At 47.3% G+C, this 18,904-nt stretch overlaps 1 long non-coding RNA gene across 1 annotated transcript; it reads left to right on the forward strand.

Annotated features, from left to right (window-relative positions):
* The first annotated feature begins 5,344 nt into the window (after positions 1-5,344).
* LOC118588813 lies at positions 5,345-18,301 on the forward strand. The gene is made up of 3 exons (XR_004945619.1): positions 5,345-5,406; positions 17,676-17,849; positions 18,272-18,301. It is a non-coding gene; the product is annotated as an uncharacterized LOC118588813 (long non-coding RNA).
* The last annotated feature ends 603 nt before the right edge of the window (positions 18,302-18,904 follow it).

The following is an 18,904-nucleotide window of genomic DNA, read 5'->3' on the forward strand; positions in this document are numbered from 1 at the left end:
CTGCAATCTCTACACTATGGAGGCTGAGGCTGGAGTACTGTAGAAAGGTTCAAAGCCAGGTCCCATGGTAGTGGCCCACGCCTTTAATACCAGCACTCAGGAGGCAGAGGCAGGCAGATCTCTGTGCGTTTGATGCCAGCCTAAGCTACAGAGTGAGTTCCAGGAAAGGCACAAAACTACACAGAGGAACCGTCTCAGAAAAACCAAAAAATAAACAAAACAAACAAAAGTTCAAAGCCAGCCTGGACGAGACCCTGTCTCAAAATGAGACAGAGTGAAAGTAACTTTCTCTGGAGTAATTAACACACTGTACATATGCATATGTGTTTAATGTATATGTAAAACACACACACACACACACACACACACACACACACACACACACACACACACATATTTCTTCTTTTAACCACTGTATTTCTCAACACTCCTATGGCCATCATGCACATTCAGGCTTGAAGACCTCCGCCCTAAACCAATGTTTCTCAAACTGAAGGTCATGACCCATTTGGTTAGGAAATCAAATTAATGAGTCATGACTACTAGCTAATTTTTTTCTAATAAAGTAGGAAAAAAACCCAGAATATTGCAGGTATTGTGAGTAATAGTTACTGCTTCCCAGAACTTCTTTCAGTGGAAGGCAGGCCAGTGCACATTGCTGTAATATATTCCTTACTGTGGATCCCACAAAAGCTGGAAAATCATGGTTCTAAAGAACGGAAAGGTTTTTGTTTATTCTTAGACAAGAGTGTCTCAAGTTCTCTGTGAGTTCAAGGCCAGCATGGTCTACAGAGTGAGTTCCAGGACAGCTAGGGCTACACACTGAGAAATCCTGTTTCAAAAAACAAAAAGTGTCCCTACATAGCCCTGTCTAGCCTGGAATCCCTTTATACAGACCAGGTTGGCCTCAAAACTTGCAGTGATCCACCTGCCTCTATATCTTCAAGAGTTCTGGGGTTAGTCATATACCACTACTCCTAGCTAGGAAAAAACTGTATTCTTATGTAGGCTATTTCTCATTTTCCACCCCTACCTCAATTCAAGCAGAGAGATCCAAGAAAAGGTGTTAGTGAATTCTAAACTGCCAAGGCAGAGTCCAGCTGAGACTGAGGCAGGACATGAGCTCAGGCCCCCACTCCTCCCCATCTGACCCTGTCATGAAAGGAGGAGCCAATCATAGTGCCAAAGGGAAGTTTACCTTTACCCAGCTCTCCTCTACTGAGAGAAAGCAAGGCTGGCTTGCTTTCAGTGTAAAGAACTCACAGACTCTCCTATCACAGCTCAGGACAAAAAAACGGGGCGGACAGTCAGTCGAGTATGAACCGAGCACAATGATACGTATGTATGAAAAATGTCATAATAAAGCCATTATTTTGTAAACTACAGGATTTAAAAAATATTTATAAAGAAAGAAACTTCCTCGAAAGTAAGACTATCAGCATTAAATGCTAAGAAAGCGGAAGACTGGTAGGCTGAATTCAGGTAAAGCCTATGGCAGCGTGCGTCAAAAGGGAGGTGGGGAAGTGTGAGCCCCATCTTACTGATCAGATTCTGCGAACTCCCAAAGCAGACTATCGCAAAGCTACAAGTCTGAGATTTGCTGTAATTCCCTTGTGCCTCTAATGTTTCTGTAAATGAGGTACAGAAAAGCAATAATCCCTAGTCTTGCCCAGTGCTCTGGACACAGCCCACCTACAATGAAGAGGACAAAAGACTGGTAGCGAGGGCGGTCGTTAGCCCTGGACTCTCCAAGTCAGTAGCTCAAAGACACAACAACGTGGCAACAACAAATGAATCAACCAGGAGGCCAAAACAAAAACCCCAGCAGAGCTCCTGGGCAGACCCATTTGCCATTTCCAGAGGTCGGGCTGCGGAAGGCTGGGTAAATCGGAGGATGAGGTCCACTCGGCTTTTTAAAAAGCGGTGGGTAAAAGTGAAGTCAGAGTTAGCAGGCAGTTCTTTGCACAAGGGGTCCAAAGGAACAGGCGTGCTCCCCCTCCCAAGTGCCAGCATCGAGACGCGAGTAATGCCACCACTGTTTCAGGAAAATCACCCGAAGGGAGTCAGCAACCAGGTAGGGGAAACTTGAAGCAGGGAGAGACAGGAGCCAGCTCCGGGGAGGGACCCTCCGCAGAGGCCCCCCGCAGCGGGTCTGGCAGCAGAGTTCGCGCCCACCCCTTGGCAAGGCCGCTGGGGAGGCGCCGGGAGCGTCCAGGCAGGAACTCGCTGCGGTCCCCTCGGCCTGGGGCTGGCGAAGCACTCTGGGGACTTTTGAGAGCGGTGTGCCCCAGACCCAAGTGTCTCGGTGGAGACAGAGACCACACAGCCCGGTGCCACCGTGTGCCACCCGCGGGGGGCACCACGCCAAACGAGGGAAGCGGCAGCGCCCACATCTGTGGGTCCCCACTATCGCCAATCAGCTCGCGGTCCTCCCGGAGCCCCGAACTCGGAGCGCGCGCCAGTGTTTGTAAACAAACCGGTCACGTGGCCGCGGCAGCCTGCTCCCCGCCCCTGGCGCCCCGGGAACCCTCGGGGAGCCCCCGCGGGACCTCGCCAGCATCGCCCCAGCCGAGCTGGACGGCAGGCTGTACGGGAGCCCGACCGCCTCCAGGGCACACAGCCCGAAGCCGCGCGGACAGCGCCCCACGCCCACGCGCGACCGGCCAGCGATCCCCTTACCTGGCGGCAGGCTGCCCGGTCCCGCCAGCGCCAGGCTCGGCGGCTCCGGAGTGCTTGGCGACGAAGGTCTGCACGGCTGACTCCAGCGCTCCCTGCGCGCTCTTAAAGCCACAGTCTCCGCTACCGCCGCCGCCACTGCCGCTCCGCATCCCTCCGGAGTCCGGGCCGGGGGCTTGCCGGGTGACAGACGCGCCCCCGCGCCTATCCCATCGGCTCAGCACATAGCAACACGCCACTGGTTGGTCCGGCACGGCCGCAGCCCATCAGCGAGGAGCCAATCAACGGAGGACGGAACTCCGCCCCTGCTTCCCCTGCCTCCCGCCCCCCACCCCCACCCGCCCCTCCGCCCTGGCGGGGCGCGCGTGCGAGGAGTGTGGCGAGGTCCGGGTCCCGCCAGTCCCGGCAGCGAGCGGGCGGGGCTGGGAGGAGGGATGATAGGGATGGGTGAGCTCTCTGAGATAGGAGGCTGTTTGTTTGGGTTTACTGGGATTCCCAGGACCTGGGGCTATGTTGGGAAGTAGGATTTATAGTGCTTCTGCTTGGAGACTCGAGAGAGTAATTCTTCCCTTCGCTTGATAATTCCTGACCCAGAGCCTAAGTTATACCAGAAGTGGCCCTCAGACTTCAAGGCAGGTGGACTTAATAAGAAAGTACCAGTCTCAACCAGGCCCACCCATGCCCTGCTCAGAAGCAGAGACAATTCTCTCTTCCTGATAGTAATTTCAACCAGTTAAAACTAGAAAAGGGTTGCCTGGTGTGTGAGAGGCCCTGGGTTCAATCCCCAATAGTGGGGGATGGGAGAGTATGCATGAAGGACTTTAAGAGGAATTAAGGTGCCCTAGTGTTGATGCTTTTCCAGGGTCTTCAGAAGTTAATGAGGTCGCTTAGCCCCAGAAAGTAGAATAGGAATGGTCAACATGACCGAAGAGGAGGAGCCGGCATTCTGGGTCAGTGGGGTGGTGCTTTTCAAGGAAGAGAAGGTTAAAAAATAAACTCATGACAGTCGGGAAATCCAGGGAGGCACCAGGTGGGTGGAGTGGGGCAGAGTCTTCCAGCAGGAAAGCAGGTCAATTTGATAAAGAATTCCTGCCAGAGCCAGAGGACAGAGCAAGTCCAGCCTTTTCACTGAACCACTGGGGTTCTGCATGGCGTGGGGGCAAAAACATGTTTTCATTGACAGTTTAGAAAGGAGAAAATAAAAAGAAATCGCAAGGTAGTTGGGCAGGGTGGTTCATGCCTTATAACCCAAGGGCTTGGAAAGTGGAGCCAGAAGAAGGATCAGAAGTTCAAGGTCATCCTCAACTGCATAGCCAGTTCCAAGCCAGCCCAGGTTATGTAAAGAAAAGAAAAAAGAAAAAAACGTAGGTTTCTGGATGTGAGGTGTTGCAGGAGGTCCAGGTAACTTCTGTCTCCTACTCAGTAATTTACACATAAGCCCAGTGTGGTGTTTGGGTAGATCCCCAGGTGACTCAAAATGTCACCTACAACCCCACCCAGCTGTTTTTAATGTACTTGCAATCAACCAAGTTGTCTCCAGTTAATGTACATCACATGGTTAGGTACGAATTCAGTTAGTAAAAACTGCCTCATATTCGATAGTAGGTATCAGTTTCAGTGGAAGGGTATTGTCATGGTTACAATTGACTACTTTGAGAGTCTAAATCCTAAGGGCAAAAAGCCTTCAGCTAATTAATCACAAACTTGAAAGGTTTAAGGTTTAATCTTTAAGAATATATATTGGCCGGGCAGTGGTGGTGGTACAAGCCTTTAATCCCAGCACTCAGGAAGTAGAGGAGGCAGAGACAGGCCGATCTCTGTGACTTTGAGGCCAGCCTGGTCTACAGAGTGAGTTCCAGGATAGGCCTCAAAGCTATACAGAAACCCTGTCTGAAAAATAAAAAAGAGAGAATATATATTAAATTCTTCAGATTTGATTACCAGCCCAGGGCTTCCTCCTGGATAAGTTCCTTTGTGTCCTTAGGCCTTAGTTCCCACAGCCTAAAATAAGGAAGAGCCGGGGGGTTGGAGAAGGAGTTCACAGTAGAGATCTTGCCTAGTGTGCTTGGGGCTCTGGATTCAATTCCTATTACTGCAAACATAAAGAAGGAGGGCTGAACTAAGATGGTTCCTGAATGAAGTCCCTTCCATCTCTAAAGTGTCAAATAAGAAGCCAGAAAAGCCAGGCGGTGGTGGCGCACGCCTTTAATCCCAGCACTTGGGAGGCAGAGGCAGGTGAGTCTTTATGAGTTCGAGGCCAGCCTGGTCTACAGAGTGAGTTCCAGGAAAGGCACAAAGCTACACAGAGAAACCCTGTCTCAAAAAAACAAAAAAACAAAAACAAAAACAAACAAAAAGCCAGAAAAAATCAAACTTGTTACATTTCTGCAATATTGTGTTATTATATTTGTGAGTATATTTGTATCTACAGGGTCCCTACTCCCTAACAGTAGATTCTGGGCACCCTACGATACTGGTATGTTATGTAACAAGATTGGAAGCTACTGTTTTCTGTTTAAATAAAAGGTAACATTAGCTAAAGAAGCCTGCCTGGTGTGGGGTGCTCTGAGGCCCCCTGCAGGCCTGCTGTGTGATTGCAGGCGATTGGAAGAGGCCACAGAACCAAGGGCCTGGAAAACAATAGAATCAGCCCGCCAGCAAAAAATAAAAATGGTTAAGCCAGATCATGCATCCTCCCAGGCAAAGAAGCCAAGCTCTGTGAGTTGACAGGTAAGAAAGGAGAACTGAGACAAAGAAGTGTGTGTCTGTGGGGGGCTGGAGGGGGGGGACTTAAGTGCTAGAACCTGCCCTCTTTCTCTCTAAACCCAAACACCCTCACTGGCCCTCAGCACACCTTTAGTCAGTGCCCATCTTGAGCGCCATTTCCTGCTTGACTAGGTCTTATTCTGAGAACCTATAGAGAGGAAATAAGCGCCGGCCGATGGACAGTTGAGAATAGATATTTATCCTGAGGACCACAGAGATGAAGTACTGTGTAGAAGACAGCGACAAATGTACTCAGAGTCAAAAGACCCAGTTTAAAAAAAGAGAGAAGAAAAGAAAAGAACCGTGGCTAAATGTTCCTGGTCTCACAGGCGCATGCATTATCAGCTTGGCTGTCTCTGGAAGCTTTACTCTTCTGTGATGCCAAGCCGAGTCTCCTCATTCCCAAATCCTTCACAATCATTCTTTTCCATTAGCTTCGATTATCAATCCCGTGTTCCCAACTTTGGCCACGTAAGTAAGTGCTACTATTGCTGTGAAGAAAGTTACTTTTGGCTTTTTGTTTTCTCTTTTTATATTTATTTAATTTATTGGTTTATTTTGTTTTTTGAGACAGAGTCTCTATTATGTAGCCCAGCTGTTCCAGAACTCAGTATGTAGGTCAGACTAGCCTTGAACTCACAGAGATCCACCTGCCTCTGCCTCCGGAGTGCTGGGATTAAAGGCTGGGCCACCATGACTGGCTTCTCTTGTCATTTTTCAAGGTCGATTTTTAAAGTCTATTTATTTTGTTGTGGGTGTGTCTTTGTGTACAGGTGGGAGTCAGGGAAGGACAACTTGTGGGGGTCAGTTCTCTACCTCCATTTTGTTTTTGTTGTTTGTTTTACAAAGGTAGAAAGAGAAACTGGGATGGAGTTGGAGAACTAACTTGGTTTTCTTTCTTCCTTATTTTTTGTTGTTTTGTTTGCTGTCTGTAATCCAATATACTTAATCTGCAGAGATATTGAACAAAATAATAAGGAAAACAATATAATAGAGTGGCAATTCAAAAGGTTGCATAGAAGGGTAATGATCAGTCTTAGCTAGCTATCCACATCAGACAGATAATGTAGAATTGATGCCTTCTGCAGACAAATCATTTGTCCACAAGGCTGACTCTGAAGCGTCTATAAACTATTTTTTTGTTTGTTTTTTCCAGACAGGGTTTCCCTGTGTAGCTTTGCACCTTTCCTGGAACTCACTCGGTAGCCCAGGCTGGCCTTGGACTCACAAAGATCCTCCTGGCTCTGCCTCCCGAGAGCTGGGATTAAAGGCGCGCGACACCACTGCCGGGCAAATTGTTTTTTTATGTGTGCATGTGGTACTTACAGAGGTCAAAGGTGAGTTCCATTCCCTGTAGCTGGAGAAACAGGCAGTTGTGAGCCACCTGATGTGGATGCAAGGAGTGGAACCCTGATCCTCTGGGAGAACAGCAAGTTCTCTTAGCCACTCAGCCACCCTTCCAGCCCTTCAAGATAACTTCATTGAGAGCAAAGGGAGATTACAGATCAGAGAGATGCACTGTAACCTTGACAGCTAAAGGAGAATCCTCACAGCCCAGCTGCCACCTTGTTGAGTAGGGTCCCTCTTGTTATTTCTTTTCCAGGCTACCAGTTCTGAGAACTTCCGGCTAGTTTGCCCCTAAACTCCAGGGGCCAAACTCAGGTCCTTAGTCTTCAGTTGGAACCTCCCCCTCACCTCTGCTTGATCAGGGAAGCCCCAGTCCTCTCTCCCTTCTCCTCCCCCACCTCTCTCTCCAAACCCTGCCTTCTCAGAGTCTCCAAACAAAGGGAAGGCACCAAAAAGCCCAGTGTTCCACACTCTTGGCGGCTACTACAGACTCCCCTGAGGTTACTAACATTCAAAGTCCCCGCCTAAGGCATTCAACTTTTGACCACACTTGGGCACAAACCCAGCTTGTGGCAGACACATCATGCTCCTCATGTACAGCCCATATAATCTCCCTGCTTTAGTTAGGGCGTGTGGCTTCTCCAGCCTCTATCTCTGGGACTGGAGAACCCACCAGGGAGCTGCTTTGCTGAACTAAACTTGTTTTTTATACTTTTTCAATTTGGTTTGATCTGGCTTACTGCATTAGTGGAGAAACCTATTAGCAGGGGACAGAAAACCTATTACTTAGGTATGCACAAGCCCTGTTAGCTTCAGAGCAATAGTTCCAGCCTGAAGACTACTTTTTTTTTTTTTTTTTTCCGAGACAGGGTTTCCCTGTCTAGCTTTGTGCCTTTCCTGGAACTCGCTTTGGAGACCAGGCTGGCCTCGAACTCAGAGATCCGCCTGCCTCTGCCTCCCGAGTGCTGGGATTAAAGGCGTATGCCACCACCGCCTGGCTTCAAGACTACTTTTATCTGTCCTCATTTTGTTTTATTGTTTAAGATGAAAGCAAAATCTATAGCTCAGGCTGGCCTCACAGTCACAGCAATCCTTCTGCCTTAGCCTCCTAAATGCTGGGATTGTAGGTGTGTACTACCAAGTTCTGTGTATCTCTGTCTGTGTGTCTCTCTCTGTTTCTGTGTGTGTGCATGTGCATGAGTGTGTGCATGCATGCATCTGTGTTGAGACCATCTGTAACTCAGACTGGCTTTGAACTTCCTATGTAGCCAAAGATTTCCCCTACTTTGAAGTGCTGGGGTTCTAAGCATTTACCCACCATACCTAGTTTTATGTAGTGCTGGGCATCAAATCCAGAATTTGCTGCACACTAAGCAAGAATTCTACAAAGTAAGTCACATTCCAACCCCTCTTTTTCACTTTTATTAACTCAAAATTAACATATAAAGCAGTGGGTTACATTTTGGTTGGTTTTTTGTTGTTGTTGTTGTTGTTGTTGTTTGGTTGGTTGGTTTTTGTTTTTCGAGACAAGGTTTCTCTGTGTAACAGCTCTGGCAGTCCTGAAACTGCCAAGGATGGCCTTGAACTCACAGAGATCTGCCTGCCTCTGCCTCCTGAGTGCTGGGATTAAAGGCTGCCAGCTACGTTATAGCATTTTTATTCAAATGTGTCATTATGCTTTGTTCTCATTTGTCCCCTCCCCACCAGCCCCCACTTGGATTTTGTTTGGATTTGCTTTTTTGATACAGGATCCCTTGTAAGCCAAAACTCTCCACACAGCTGAGGATGACCTTGAACTGTGGATGATCCTCCTGCTTCTGCCTCCTGAGTGCTGGGATTTAGAGGCCATGAGCACCACAGCTGGCCCTTTTTGACCTTGCCTAGCATTTGAAATAATCCCATCTTCTGTTCCCTTTCTCTCCCCACACCCTAATCCACCCGAAGGTCACACCTACTTTACGTCAAAATACCCAGTTATGTGGAAGGTGATGGCCACGTTAAAGACATTTAAACCCAGCACTAAGGAGGCAGAGGCAGAGGCAGGTGGATCTCTTGTGAGTTCGAGGGCAGCCTGGTCTGTAGGCCAGGCTGGTCTGCAGAGCAAGTTTCAGGCTAACCAGGATACACAGAGAAACCATGGCTCAAAAAACTAAAAATAAGCAAACAAACAAAAAACACGTTTGTTCTTAGCATGTCTGTGAGACATTACTGAGGCCACCATGATCTGAGCCTCTTGCTTTGAGGAAGTTACAGCCCTCCAGTACCTCGCCCTGCTTCTAATTCATTCTCTATTTAGCCAGATGGTACTTCTTCAAAACAAAGGCCTTCTGGTAGTCTAGGGCCCACTCACCAGGCTTGCCAAACCCTCTGGCCCTACAAGATCTGTCCTCTCCTCACACTGATCAAGTCAGGCCGTCTTCCCATTCTCCAGTACGCCAGTTGTATGACATTTAGGAGGTCGTTCTTGAAACCCACTGGAGATTGGCTCCAGCGCCCCTCCATGTTGATTCCAAGCCCTGGAGATGCAGATGTTCACATCCCTGGGCACATCCTCTCATGTACTTTAAACATATCTAGCTCACGTCCAAGGACATGTAAACGGTTGCCGGACTATTGTTTAGAGAATGAGTGAAAAGAGAAAGTCTTTATCTGTTCACTTGAGGTCACGATTCTTTTTTTTTTCAAAGATTTATTTATTTATTATTATGTATACAATATTCTGTTTGCATGTATTTCTGCAGGCCAGATAAAGGGAGCCAGATCTCATTACAGATGGTTGTGAGCCACCATGTGGTTGCTGGGAATTCAACTCAGGACCTCTGGAAGAACAGCCAGTGTTCATAGCCTCTGAGCCATCTCTCCAGCCCGAGGTCATGATTCTTTTTCTGAGATATATTCAAACTGTGGTCTGTTAAATCAGTTTTTATTTGTTCCTCTACCCAAAACACCTTTGCCTCCTTAACATTTGGATCTCAGGTCAAATGCTTCCTCAAGAGGGCTCTCCATGATCACTCAGTCTTACTCATCTCCTGACCCTCAAGCACTGCGGTACCCAACTTATTTGCTTTATACCAAGAGATTTCCTGAAGTCATCTTGTTCACTGATTTGGTTTGTTTTCTATCCCATCTATTCTAAAGTGTAAATTCCATGACAATGTTATCCTCTTCCCATCCTCTGTCCCTCCCTCCCTTGACAGGACCTCATGTAGCCCAGGCTGTCCTTGAACTCCTCATCCTCCTGCCTCTAACTCCCAGTTTCGACAGATAATGCTATCATGCCCGGGTTTACATGGTCCTGGGGAACCCGGGGCTTAGTGTATGCTGGGCAAACACTCTTGTCAACGGAGTCATAACGCCAACCACTTGCTGTTTTCTTTTTGGTTTTTTTGTTTGTTTGTTTTGTTTTGTTTTTCCGAGGCAGGGTTTCTCTATGTAGCCCTGACTGTCCTGGAACTCACTCTGTACATCAGGCTGGCATTAGGGTGAAGGCTAAAGCATCAAGGCTGACCTGGTCTGAGAGTGAGATCCTGTCTCAAAAATCAAAATAAGCCTGGAGTAGTGGTGCATGTTTTTAATCCCAACTTTAGGGGTGGGATGGGGTGTCTCAGGTGAGCAGGTCTCTGTGAGTTCAAGGCCAACCTGGAGAGCATGATGAGTTCCAGGACAGCTAAGACTGTATAGAAAAATCTATCTCAGATAAACAAAAAAAATCTTATATTTAAAAAAAAATTAAAGCAAGCAGAGTATGGTGGGTTACACCTGTAATCCCAGCACTTGGGAGGCTGAGGTAGGAACATTTCTGTGAGTTTAAGCCCAGCTTGGGTTACAATGTAAGCTTCAGGTCAGTCTGTTACTGTAGAGGCGATCAGTCACACATTACGACCCATCTATACCTTTCCTAAGCTTTGACGTTCCTAACATGTAACTGCCCCAAGGTAGGTTGGGACAGTAGGATCAGCTTCCTATATCCTATCTAGTGGTCTTCACTGACCTGCTGATCTCTGAAATCCATCCTCTAAGCTCAGAGACCCCCCTACCCTCTAAAGTCTGTGTATAAACCTAGAGAATTTCCTTTGTAATGCCAGTTGTTACTGGATCACCACCATATCCCAGCTTCCATCGCTGGGGGTGGCCAGTGTTTTTAAAGGATCCAATCACCTGAAATCTGTCTCAGCACATCTATCTACCAAACTTGGAAAGAATCTTTAATATTTAAAACAAATCAAGAATATCGATACTACCAATAAATAAGTAGGAACAGCTCAGTGGTACAGTGCTCGCCTAGAATGTTCAAGGCTCTGGGTTTGATCTCCGGTACTGGAAAAGGGAAGTAAAGCTTTTTGCCTGGTGACTCAGTCCAAAGAGCAGATCAAATGTCTCTTTAAAGGACTTTCCTTTACCCTCCCTAACGAAATTAATGTTTCTCTCCCCAGTGCCCTGAATAGCACTTTATTCATAGCTCCATTACATCACCCAGCCCTCCACACTCCCTAGGAAGAATTATCAGATATCTGTCTTCTCTGCCAGGCCCCGCTGGCGAGAACTTATCAGATCAACAGTGCATTTTCAGCACCTGGCACCTGGTGGCTCCTCCCGACAGGTTCCTGGCTGAGTTGCACCCAGTGGGAATCAGGCTGGAATGGCTGGGGTCTGTTCTCAGTGTGCTGATGACAGGATAGCAGTCCTGCTTTCAAGTATGAACATGTTGGACCTGAAACTTCAGGATGTTCTATAATAAAAGGGGCAGGCTGTATTAAAAAAAAAAAAATCACAGTACAATGGAAACTTCCTGAAGGGTAAAGGCTGCACATTCTCTCATCCCACCTGGGAAAACTTCCAGCTCTGCCCCTGTCAGGAGGGGGAAGGGCCCTTCACAGGCTGACTGAATGCTCTCCCCTCACACCCATCAGTAAAGTCCCGTGGCATTACGTCACAGAGGAGGGCCTGGTGCCATCTTCCTGTGTGGACAGACACTGTAACTGTGCTTTGTTTCTTTATGTACAATAACTGCTTTCAGCTCCGGCCAAGTCACTGTTTTCAGGCATGAATGTAGCTGAAGATGTGCCTTCCAGACTGTTGCTAAGTACCTTGGACCTTTCTGGGCATGAACTTGTTTTAATAAAATAGCTACTTCCATTCATACAGAGCACCTCACATACAGAGTGGTGTCTGATTCACTATCTGTTTGTTTATGGTTTTTCAAGACAGAATTTCCTGGTGTAGCCCGGCTGTCCTGGAACTCACTCTATAGCCCAGGCTGGCCTCAAACTCACAGAGATCCACCTGTCTCTGCCTCCCAAGTGCTGGGATTAAAGGTGTGTGCCACCACTGCCCTGCTAGTTGGTGAGTTTTCAAATGTCTTAAACTGCACTTTGTCATTTTTTAATTTACTTACTTTATTTATCAATGCTGAGAGTCAAACCTGGGGCCTCTAAGATGGGAGACAAATGCTCTACCACTGAGTCCTGCCCCAGTTCCGTACAGTTCAAACTTCCTGAGTCCCGGGTAGCCCAGAGGTAAAGAATGGCTGTTTCAGCACGGTTGCCTTATGAGGTTGTTTGCTCCTTGTCTTTGTTTTCCTGAGTCAGGACCTCATGTAGCCCAGCCTGGATTATGTAGCTGAGAATAACTTTGAATTGTCCGCTTTCCTCAGGTTCCCAAGTCCTGGGACTCCCTGGCTCTAAGATGTTTCTTGTAATAATAGAAGCTGGTGCTGACTCTAGCTCCCATGACGTCACTCTGTGGTCCTGTATAGACAGTGTCATCGTTAGGTGCTCCCAAAACTTCAGGTAAAGATCCCTTCAGTCATAATAAATAGAACCAAAGTGGGATGGAAGACAGCTAGACATCTGCAAAACTCTCAGCCCATCAGCAAATGGCAGCTGGAAACTCGAGACCACACTCGAAGCTTGGGGCTTCGGTTTTCAGAAAAGAACAATTGCATAATCCTATTGTATCCAAAGCTGTCAAGTGTGATATTTTTTTGAGTGAATCCATCGTGTTGATTGATTTATGATGTATAGCCCCATTAGTCACTGAGGCGTGTCAGGGGAAAATGTAAATACCACCCTGGAGAGGTTGATACAAACACCTCCTGTTTCCTTTTCAGTATATGGTACTTCACATTTTACTTCGTCCTGTAATAACATTTTAAAAACTACTCCCTACCATACATGTATCTGTTTTAGGGGGGCACCCATGCAGAGGTCAGAGGACAATTTTAGGGAGTTATTTCTCCTCTCCCACTACGTGGGTCCCAGGGATGGAACTCAGGACATCAGGTTTTGTGGCAAGGGTCTATACTCACTAAGCCGTCTGGACAGCCTTGCACTACAGCAATCCTTTTTCACCTTTTAAACCTCACCAAGGGTTGGGGATTAGCTCAGTGGTAGAGAGCGCTTGCCTAGCAAGCACAAGGCCCTGGGTTAGATCCTCAGCTCAAAAAAAAAACCTCACAAAATAGACAACAATTTAACAAGACTGCTATTTTAAAAAATTACGTGTGTGTCTGTGTGTGTGTGTGTGTGTGTGTGTGTGTCTGTGTTGTGTGTGTGTGTGTGTGTGTGTGTGTGTGTGTGTGTGTGTGTGAATATGTACCTATCAGTGCATGTGTCATTGGAGGCCAGAAGCCCCCTGGAACTGGAGTTACACATGCTTATGAACAGCCTGATGTTGGTTCTGGGAACTAATCTCCTCTAGTCCTCTACAAGAGCAATACACAATTTTAACTATGGGGTTTCTCTGTATAGAATTGGCTGTCCTGGAACTCACTCTGTAGACCAGGCTGGCCTTGAACTCACAGGGATCCACCTGCCTCTGCCTCCCACCACCTAGCCCAGGTTTGTCTTTAAAAATAAGGTTTCTTGTAACCCAGGCTGGACTCAAACTTTCTATGTATGTGAGCATGACCTTGTGCTTTGTTCTTGTCCTGGGTGTGTGTGAATATAAGTGTTCTTTTGCATGTGTGTGTGTGTGTGTGTGTGTGTGTGTGTGTGTGTGTGTACATGCCTGTGGAAGCCAGAGTTAGACACTGGATGTCTTCTAATGCTCTCTGCCTTATATGTTTAGGCAGGATCTTTCTCTTGACCCCAGAGCTCACTGATCTGGATAGTCTAGCTATCCAGCTTGCTCTGGGGATCCCCTGTTTCTGCCTCCCAAGCACTGGGAGTATAGACAGGTAGTCACGCCTACCTGTCACATGGGTGCTGGGGATCTGGACCCCCGTCTTCTCTCTTGCGTGGTAAATACTAAGCCATCTCCCAAGTTCCAACCTTAAAGTTTCCGTTGTTTGGTTGGTTGGTTTTGTTTTGTTGTTGTTGTATTGAGACAAGGTCTCTTCGTGTAGCCCTGGCTATCCTGAAACTCATTATATAGACTAGCCTGGCCTCAAACTCACAGAGTTCTAGGATTAAAGGTGTGCACCACCAGAGCTGGCTAACTTTAAATTTGGCTAACTTTAAATTCTGATCCTCCTGCCTCCACCTCCAATCTGCTGCAATTGCAGAGGTATGCTACCGCTGCAAGCAATGGGTGCTTTTGAACAGGGTTATATGTTAATTGATGATTTGGTTAGCTAGACGCTCACTAAAGAATATGGCAGCCAAGGTGAACTAATACCCTGAGCTGAGTTCACAAAGGCCAGAGGGGCTTCCGAGATGCTGGAACACTACCAGAGTATAGAGTGGTAAGTAATTCTATAGCCAATTACCCATCCTTTAGGGGCTGCTCTGGGCACCCCCTTCTTCAAATAACACTGAAATGGATCCATTTCCATCCGTCAAAAGACAATATCATCTGGTGTCTAGCAACTTGACTAGCCAATCTTTTATTTTAGCCTCAGCTGATGGCAGTATTCCGATTCCAGCAATGTCTTGGATTAAAGGACAACCTACATTGGCCAGGGATGGGAAGGCATGCCTTTAATCCCAACACTCTGAAGGCACATATAGATGAATCCCTGTGAGTTCAAGGCTAGCCTTTCTATATGAAATTGGGCTGACTTTTTAATTTAATATTTATTGAGATAGGGTCTCATTATGTAGCTCTCGATAACTAGAATGTATCATGTAGTCCAGGCTGGTCTTGAACTCACAGAGTTCTGTCTGCCTCTGCCTCCAGATTAAAGGTGTGTGCCAGCAGGCCTGGAATATTGTTTGTTCTTTGAAACAGAGACTCTCTATGGGCTTCACTGACACGGAACTCACAGAATGCTGGAGTTCCAGGCATTTATCACCAAGCCAGGCCCAGCTGACTTCAGATAAATTAGAACCAGAGTTCTGACTTGCTTATAGAGTGGAATCATCTGGAGAGGTTTTAGAAACATACCAAGGCAATTCTGATTTAATTGGTTTGAGATGGAGCCGAGGCATAGATGGCTTTAAAAGCTCTCCAAGAGATGGGGTATCAAGATGGATCAGTGGGGCAGGGCGCTTGCTGTCAAGCCTAATAACCCGAGTTCGATCCCCATGACCCACGTGGTAGAAGGAAAGAACCCACTCCCACAAGTTGTCCTCTGACCTCCACATGTAGACCATGGTCCTTGCATGCACACATCTACCCACACTAAATTAATTAGATAGATAGATAGATAGATAGATAGATAGATAGATAGATAGATACTGTTAGCATCTAGGCGTCTGGCCTGGCCTGCCCTTAGAGTCCTGACAGGATACATCCTCAGCTGCAGCCACTTTGCCCACCTCGCCTCTCTTTCTTTCTCTTCCTTCACTCCAGTCCCCAGGGACCAGTCTCTGCCCCCTTCTCTGCCCCCCTTTGTCCCCTCCCCTCAATAAACCTCCCATGTGAGCCCTGTTGTATGAAGTGACTCCTTCCTGCCATTCTTAAACTACAACAAATACAATATAAAAAATGTTTTGAATAATAACAAAGAAAGCTACCTAGGTGACAGGTGCAGCCACTGGTGAGACTATGGACTTGGGATCTTCTCTGCATTTAACCCCTTTACCAGACCCCCATATTGAGAACTGAACCTAGGGTCTCCGATGTGCTAGGCAAGTATTATACCACAGAGTGCTCCCCTGCCCTCCCCACTTCCTCAACCCTGGCCAGTGCTGGAGATTAAACGGAGGGCCTTGTGTACACTCACACTGTCCCTAAGCTAGCTACACTCCAGCCTGAAGATCTCAATTTGCTGTTGTGTGTGTGTGTTTAGGTACAGGTGCATGGATGTGTGCATTGCTGTTGTGTGTGTGTGTTTAGGTACAGGTGCATGGATGTGTGCATTGCTGTTGTGTGTGTGTGTGTTTAGGTACAGGTGCATGGATGTGTGCATGTGTGTAGAGGCTTGATGTCTTCCTCTCCGTTTTATTTTTGCAGACAGGGTCTCTCACTGACCCAGAGCTCACTGATTCAGTTGGAGTGGCTGGCTAATGAACTCCAGCAATCCCCCTCTCTACCTCCCCCCCACCCCCCAGTGCTGAAGCTCCAGGCCCAGCCTGACACTGTGCTAAGGATTCCAGTGTGGGCCCTCCGGCCTGTGCCATGGGCACTTTAGGGACTGAGCTGTCCCCAGTCTGGTTGTTTTGATAGAGGGTCTCACACTATATCCCAGTGTCTTGGCTGGTTGTGTATGTACACTTGACACAAGCTAGAGTCATCAGAGGAAGGAGCCTCAGCTGAGGAAATGCCTCCATGAGATCCAGCTGTAAGGCATTTTCTCAACTAGTGATCAATGGAGGAGGGCCAGCCCATGGTGGGTGGGGCCATCCCTAGGAGGCTGGTCTGGGGTTTTATAAGAAGGTGGGCTGAGCAAGCCAGGGGAAGCAAGCCAGTTAGCAGCACTCCTCTGTGACCTGTGCATCAGCTCCTGCTTCCAGGATCCTCCCTTGTTTTGAGGTCTTGTCCTGACTTCCTTCAGTGATGAACAGCAATGCTGAAGTGTAAGCCAAATAAACCCTTTCCTCCTCAATTTGCTCTTTGGTCATGGGGTTTCATCGCAGCAGTAGAAACCCTAAGACACTCATGCTGGCTTAGAACCTACTATATACAGCTCAAGCAGGCCTCAAACTTGAGGCAATTTCCTCTAACTTGGCTTTCCAAATACTGGGTATCGTGGTTTGAATGGGAACGGCCCACTTAGACTCATGTGTTTGAATGCTTGACCCCTAGGGAGTAGCACTGTTACAAGGTGTGGCCTTGTTGGAGGAAGTGTGTTACTGTAGAGGTGGGCTTGGAGGTCTCCTACATGCTCAAGCCATGCCCCACAGACTCCTGCTGCTGGTTCCACGTCTGCCTGCACACCACCATGTCACACTGTGATGATAACGGACTGAACTGTAAGCCAGCCCCAATTAGATATTTTCCTTTATAAGAGTTGTTGTGGTCATGATGTCTCTTCACACAGAAACACTAAGACACTGGGATTAGAGACATGAGCCACTACACCCAGCTTAACCTGTCCTTGTTTGTCCTTTTGGGGTCCTGCCACCCAGCTCCCAAGTAAATCACACACGGAGGCTTCGTCTTAATTATAAATGGCCGGCCTTGGCTTGGTTCTTGCTAGCTTTCCTTAAATTAACCTACTTTTGCCTCTGGGCTTTTCCTGTGCTCTTACTCCGTGGCTTGCTGTGTAGCTGGGTGGCTGGCCCCTGGAGTCTCCTCCTTCTCTGGCTTCTCCTTTTCTTCTCCCAGATTTCTCCTCTTCCTGTCTGCCAGCCCCGCCTGTCCTTTCTCCTGCCTTATTGTTGGCCGTTCAGTTCTTTATTAGCCCATCAGGTGTTTTAGGCCGTCACCGTAACACAGCTTCACGGAGTTAAACAAATACAACATAAACAAAAGCAACACACCTTAAAATAATATTCTACAGTGTTAACCCAAGACCTTCTGTTCAGAAAAGGAATCAGGAGTCAGCAACATTCTCTTTTCAGATCTCTGGACTGAACCATCCCCATCTGTCTCCATACACTCCATGTGACCATTCACAGAAAGATTTGCAAGGAGCTGCAAAAACAAACCGCATTCCCCAGGCAATGGTGCCCTTCCTTCGTGGGTTGCAAGACATCTCATACACTTTCATCTGACCCTCCGAACAACCCAGTAAGGTTAGTGTGACATGGACTATTTATTAGCCACAGTAAGGAAATCTCTAGTGAGGAAATTAACATCTTGGGCCCAGTGAGGATCCATGCTTCCAGCTTTGATTCTTTTGTTTTGTTTTTTAATTTGGTGTCACTATGTAGCCCTGGCTAGCCTGGAACTCAGTATGTAGACCAAGCTGACCTCCAATTCCCAGAAATGTTGTGGAATAAACCCCCCCCCCAAGACAGGATTTCTCTGTGTAGCTTTGGGCCTTTCCTGGGACTCACTTGGTAGCCCAGGCTGGCCTTGAACTCACAGAGTGAGTCCCCGAGTGCTGCCTACCGAGTGCTGGGATTAAAGGTGTGCGCCACCAATGCCCAGCTTTTTTTTTTTTAAGATTTTATTTATTATACATACAGTGTTCTGTTTTCATGTGTCCTTGCAGGCCAGAAGAGGGCACCAGATCTCATTATAGGTGGTTGTGAGCCACCATGTAGTTGCTGGGAATTGAACTCAGGACCTCTGGAAGAGAGCAGTCAGTGCTCTTAACCACTGAGCCATCTCTCCAGCCTGGAATAAAATAAACTTTTTGTGCCCTGTGAAGATGTGTCTTTGCCAAGGTGTCTTCTGATTGGTTTAATAAAGAGCTGAATGGTCAATAGCTAGTCAGGAAGAGGTTAGGCAGAACTTCCAGGCAGAGAGAAAAGAGATCAACTTAGATGGGGGAGAGACACCAGAGGACACAGAGGGGAAACAGGAAGTGCAAGAAGGAAGAGAGGTAAAAGGCCATGAGACAAAACATAGATTAATAGAAATGGGTTAATTTAAGTTACAAAGGTAGCTAGAAATAAGCCTAAGCTAAGGCCAAGCTTTCATAATTAATAAGAACTCTCCATGTCATTATTTAGGAGCTGGCAGGACAGAGAAAGACTCACTGCACAGAAACCCACCTACCTCTGCTGGGATTAAAGGCAGGTGCCATCCTCCCACTCCCAATTTCCCAGTTTTATTAACATTGTTATAGTGAGGGCACCAGTAAGTACATTTTAAATCCTACTCTTCCTATTTCCTGAGATTT

Source organism: Onychomys torridus, chromosome 8 (assembly GCF_903995425.1).
Source record: "Onychomys torridus chromosome 8, mOncTor1.1, whole genome shotgun sequence".
In the NCBI taxonomy this organism is placed as follows: domain Eukaryota; kingdom Metazoa; phylum Chordata; class Mammalia; order Rodentia; family Cricetidae; genus Onychomys; species Onychomys torridus.